Raw genomic sequence first — 6138 nt, 5'->3', positions numbered from 1 at the left:
GTCTTTCCTCTTCCAGACATTTCCACAATCTCACAAATACTTTCACAAAGAATGAATAATTTCCTTAGCATTGATAGCACATCGCAGGCCGTCAGGATGGCCGAGCGGTCTGAGGTGCTGCGTTCAGGTCGCAGTCTCCAGTGGAGGCGTGGGTTCGTATCCCACTTCCGACAAGTTGTGTTTTGACTGAACTGGAGGCGTTTGGGAGCAGCGGCAAAAAGCAAAGAAAAAGCAGGAAAGAACATGGACAAACAAAATAACAATGGACCCAAAGATGTTGCATTAAAACATTAGAGTAAGAGGCAACTAAACAAACAGCAGGGCACATAAAAGATCAAAAATGTAACCTTTGTATCGGGGTGGAAGATGTTGCCAATTTCCTTAATGAATACTTTACTGTTTTCCCGAATGAGAGGGTGATGCAGATATTGTTATTAAGGAGGAGGAGTGTGAAGTATTGGACGTGATAACTTAAGGAGAGAGGAAGTCTTAATAGGATGAGCATCCTTGAATGTGGATAATTCATCAGGACCAGATGAAATGTACCCCAGGCTGTTGAAAGAAGCCAGGGAAGAAATAGTGGAACAAAAACAAGAAATGCTGGAAATACTCAGCAGGCCTGGCAGCACCTGTGGAGAGAGAAACAGAGTTAACGTTTGTGGTCTGTGACCTTTCATCAGAACTGGGCTGAAATTGTCTGAGGGCCAAGTGGCCTCTTTATGTGCCTTAAACTTTCTTTGAGTCTAAGATTCTATGAGATTCTGGAATCAATTTCAGGGTCGATGACATTTCACTCTGTAAGGATAGGAAGATGGAGATTATTAAGTACAGTGCAAGAATATAGATGCTTTTACATTATTTTAATCAAAATTGATTTAAACTTTGTGTTCACGAATCCTATCTTTTGATCACAATGACACTGATAACAATGGAAAAAGCAAGACTTGCATTTCACGACCACAGGACATTGCAAAGCCTTTTATAGCCAATGAAGGACTTTCCAAGTGTAGTCACTGTAGTCATGTAGGGAACATGGTGGCCAATGTGCACACAGCAAGCTCCCAGAAACAACAACATGATAAAAACGAGATAATCTGTTTTGAAGTGATGTTGATTCAGGGTTAAACAATGACCAGCATCCCAGAAATAATTCCCCTTCCATTCTCTGAAATAGTGCCATGGTACCTTTAACATCCACCTGAGAGGGCAGAGGGATCCTCAGTCTTCTGTTTCACCTGAGAAACAGCATTTCTGACAGTGCAGCACTGCCTTCGTACTGTACTGGAGTGTCAGCCATTTTTAAAGGGCTGTTAGTCCTACTGGAAAATATTTAAAGGAAGAGTAAATGAAATAAAATAAATACATTGCTTTTGCCTCTCTCCCATCCCCCCAATAACAGTTAAATTAATTATTTGCCCTTCCCTCCCAAAACCTACCTTTACCATCTGACCTTCCGCCCAAAACTGCACAAACTGTAAACTGTAACCCTTCCCACCATCCCCTACACCCATGACATTAATTTGACTCCGCCCCCCCCTCCCCCACACTGAGAAACTTACCTTCTCCCCCCTCCCCACCAGTGTTGCACCTCATTTGCCCGGATGGGGCTCCGAAGGCACGGCAGTGCTGGCCACTGGGCTGAAGATCGCAGCTGGATATCAGGAAGTGATTGGATAATAATTAATGCAGGTTTGTGGTCCCGTTGCCGAGCGGTGGGGGTCCCCCCACAAGGCCTCGCCGTCGCCGGCAATATCGAGCCAGGCCCTGCCGGCGTTGAGGTCCGTGGCGGGTCTCATCCGGGGCCATCTTCAAGCAGCTCCCACCCCACCCCCACCACAGATCTCGACGTCGAGGGCTCTATAAAATCCAGCCCATTGTTTCTGTCAATCTCAACTCCACAAGGATTTGCCCGTTAATTGTAGAAAAATTAAAGCTCTATAACCTTTTGATAAAAGGGGGTTCAAATCCATTTCCAAACAAATGATAGTTCTCATTGTATCTAGAACATGTTTCCTTACATATAAACATACCAATTAGGGGCAGGAGTAGACCACTCGGCCCCTCGAGCCTGCTCCACCATTCAATAAGATCATGGCTGATCTGATTGCAACCTCAACTCCACATTCCCACCTGCCCCCGATAACTTTTCACCCCCTTGTTTATCAAGAATCTATCTACCTCTATCTTAAAATATTTCAGAATTTCTGTCGTCCAGCAACTCTCACTTTATTTCCTGGATTTCACCTAAAAAATGTATTTCCACACTGGATATCCTGCACTTCATTAATGTTTTTGCTGTCTGGGGATTTCCCTTTAATTATATTCAGTGCTGGTATTTTACTGCCACACACTGACTGAAAGTGTCCCATCTTTCTGCAGGAAAAACACTCAGCTTCTTTGGCGAGGCAGTTTTCCCACTTGTGTCTCTCTCAGCCACACCTACTGCAATTGGTTGCAGCTACCACTAGATGCTCTTCCCGTCTTTCTTGTCTTTTACCACTAATTTTTCCTTTTGTTTTCTGAACAAATTCAATTGAGTCTGCAACTCTCGAGATCAGACTCTCCCTGTCCCCTCGAACAACGGATTGGTTAAACTTTCTAACCTCTGTTTGTCTGCTCACTTGAAACTCTTTCGTTAATGTGAGATCAGCCCTGGACTGTAGATGATCTGAAAGGGTGTTGTCTAATACCCCGAACATAATCCTGTCTCCATTCAGCTCTTCTCTTAAGTTGCGGTATTCACATTCCTCCGTGAGATTGTACAAGTCATTGATAAATGAATGAATGCTCTCCCCTTTCTGCTTGGTACGCTTATTAAATTCAAAGTGATTCCTGACAATGCAGCAGCCAGCCGACGTCATCAGAGCGCTCCAAGCTCGCACATGCACAAACAGTCTCCTGCGCTTTCAGATGCTGTGCATGCTCAGCCTACGTCTTCCAGGACGAAGTGGCGCATGCGCGGGAAAACTCTCTCCCCCCTCTCAGCCACTCACTCCAGGCCGCTCACTGCCCGCTCCTCGCTACCCCGCTCCCCCGCCCTCCGGCCACTTGCTACCCCCCCACCCCCGCACTGCCCTCTCTCCGTCCACTGAAGCCCCGCTTCCCCCCCACGTCCCTCCAGACACCAGCTCTAAGCCATGCTGTTTCCCTCCTCTCGGCCTCTCGCTCCAACATTCGATCATTCTTCACCGCACCACCCGAAAAAACAAGGCGAGCCTCGAGAGGTGATGGGGCAATGTTGGAGCGAGTGGCCGAGAGGAGGGAAGCGGCAGAGCCCATGGCCTGGAGTGTGAGCGGCCAGAGAGCAGGATGGGGGTGGTGGTGGGGGAAGCGGGGAGTGAGCAGTCAGAGAGTGGGATTGGGGGAAGCAGGGAATGATCGTCCGGAGAATGGGATGGCATTGTTTAGAGGGGATTTGAGGAAAAAATGTTTCAACTCGAGGGTGATTGGAATCTGGAACACATTGCCTGAAGGAGTGGTAGAGGCAGGAACCCTCACAACATTTAAGAAGTATCTAGATGAGCAGTCAAAACGCCACAGAATACAAGGCTACGGCCACGTGCTGGAAAATGGAATTAGAATAGATAGGTACTTGATGGCCGGCACGGACATGATGGTCGAAGGGCCTGTTTCTGTGCTGTATAACTCTATGACTCTATGAAACCTCACTGAATTACAGAGGGTGTGCAGCACTGTCAGAGGTGCTGTCCTTCTAATGAGACTTCAAATAGCGCAACGTTCTCCGAGTATCAACCAAAACATGTCCATTGTGTAGATATGTGCCATATTTGCTTATGAAACGACAGTCACTGCTCCGAAAGTAATTCACTTTAGGTGAATTAAGATGACTTGGTACTATATAACTGGCGAATGCGCAAGAGGTAGCGGGGGACTGTTGGGGGTGGGACGGAGGCGGTGATGGCAACCTTTGAGGGGATTTTTGGGTCGAAGTTGTTTTCTGTGATAAATTGAGTAGCTCCATCTTTAATCCTGGCAGCTGCCTGAATGTCACAGACAGTGACGTTTCAGTGGAAGAGGCTGCATTTGCGCATGTGCTAGTACAGCGTCACCTGGTGGTTGCGTTGTCAGCAAATGCAGCGTTTTAACTTTGGCTCCACGATGACATTTTTTTCCTCAATTAAAATAGGTCTTCAGTGCCTTAATAACTTCTTCACATGTTGCCTTCTGTTCTTCATGAGGATGTTGCCTGCACACTCCCTTCATTGCAGACAATAGTGTACTGACCTGCTCCATGTCTGGCTTCTGCACGCGACCCGATGCAGTACGATACCTTGCAAACCTCTGGAACCAACTCGGCCACTCGTCGGCTTGGTTCTGTGCAGTGACCTTTTCAAAGGTACAGGCAAAGATTTCTCCATCTTTGCTTTGGTTTACTGTGGCCCCCATATAATATTCTGATATCTGTCAAGGCGTAGTACAGAATTTATAAGAATCTGACGGTTAAAATAACCTGAGTTTACTCCACACATCTTGCATTGAAGGTTTCATCTGCAACTCTCCATGAGGTGCCGTACAGATTATATTACATCACTTCCTGTGATGATGCACATAGTCTATTTATATAATCTGCCCAGTAACAACCCAATGTCCACTCTTATATTATTGTACAGATGTGAGAAAAGCTGAGGATGGGAATGGAACGTCTCAATGAAGATTTCATGATGCTGATGATGTAAATGAGGCTGATCTGTTACCCATTCCACAATCCCTCTTTATTTCTGTGCATGTTTCTCGATGCTGTTTCAACCAAATTGAAAAAGAATCACAAATCCTCCTCTGGAGCCTCAGGTGTTCGTTAACAAAAGGCATGGTGGCCAAGTGGTAAGGTGTCAGTCTCGTAGATTGAAGGTCACGGGTTCAATCCCCGTTTGTGCCTTTTGATTAGTTTCTCACTTTAAATGTGATGTTTCCACAAAAGATGTCTGTTGCATTTGTTTTGGCCATCTGGAAATCAGTGTCATGTTACACTTTATCCTGGACACGGGGAAGAACGTGAGGAGTAGCCACATGGTTCATCCAGCCTTCTCTGCCATTGATAGAGTGAAAATATCTGAGGTCCAAGCACTGAACCTTATTACTGTGCATATGCCGGATATTGAACAGAGCTATTCTATTAATCCCACATCCCACACTCCTGTCCTTTCCCCCATTGCCCTGTTAGATTTTCCATGTCAGGTATATATCCAATTCCATTTAGAGTTAACATTGAATCTGCTTCCACTGACCTTTCAGGATTGCATTCCAGACCAGAACAACACACTGCTGAAAAAACAATCTCCTCATCACAACTCGAATTCTTTTGTCAATTACTTTAAATGTGTTTCCTCTGGTTACTGACCCTTCTGTCACTGGCAACACTTTCTCCTTCTTCACTCTATCAAAACTCTTCAGGATTTGCATTTCCTGCTGCCTTTGCTGATATAACAAGGCTGAGCACACATCACTAAATGGAATATGATTGGCTCTGAATCACATTTATCCTTCCTGTCAATCTGATGTGGACCTTGTATTTTCCCGGAACCAAACAACCTGAGCAACAAGTGTGGGTTCCAGTGATTCCCACCGCTCTGAGAGAGAGAGGATGTGATAATGAGTCAGATAGAAGAAAGGAATGAGATAGAGAGTAAAATAGCCCTGGTCTGTTTCTACTAACCCCCGCCCCCTACTTAAAATGGCATCATTTTCTCCTGCCTCTCCACATTCTAATCCATTGATAAATGCAATCCTTTCATCTGGAACATAGAACATAGAACAGTACAGCACAGTACAGGCCCGTCGGCCCACGATGTTGTGCCGAACCTTTAACCTACTCTAAGATCAAACTACCTACATACGCTTCATTCTACTATCATCCATGTACCTATCCAAGAGTCGCTTAAATGGCCCTAATGTATCTGCTTCTACTACCACCGCTGCCAGTGCATTCCACGCACCCACCACTCTCTGTGTAAAGAACCTACCTCTGACATCTCCCCGAAACCTTCCTCCATCACCTTAAAATTATGCCCCCTGGTGATAGCCCTTTCCGCCCTGGGAAAAAGTCTCTGGCTATCCACTCTAGTTATGCCTCTCATCATCCTGTATCCCTCTATCAAGTCACCTCTCATCCTTCTTCGT

General features: G+C 45.7%; 1 non-coding gene across 1 annotated transcript; it reads left to right on the top strand.

Annotated features, from left to right (window-relative positions):
- The first annotated feature begins 4825 nt into the window (after nt 1-4825).
- Nucleotides 4826-4897, top strand: trnat-cgu (transfer RNA threonine (anticodon CGU)). The gene has a single exon. It is a non-coding gene; the product is annotated as a tRNA-Thr (tRNA).
- Nucleotides 4898-6138: the final 1241 nt, after the last annotated feature.

This window comes from Heterodontus francisci, unplaced genomic scaffold (genome assembly GCF_036365525.1).
Source record: "Heterodontus francisci isolate sHetFra1 unplaced genomic scaffold, sHetFra1.hap1 HAP1_SCAFFOLD_75, whole genome shotgun sequence".
NCBI classification, from domain to species: Eukaryota; Metazoa; Chordata; class Chondrichthyes; order Heterodontiformes; family Heterodontidae; genus Heterodontus; species Heterodontus francisci.
This window is presented reverse-complemented; position numbering and strand designations above follow the sequence as displayed.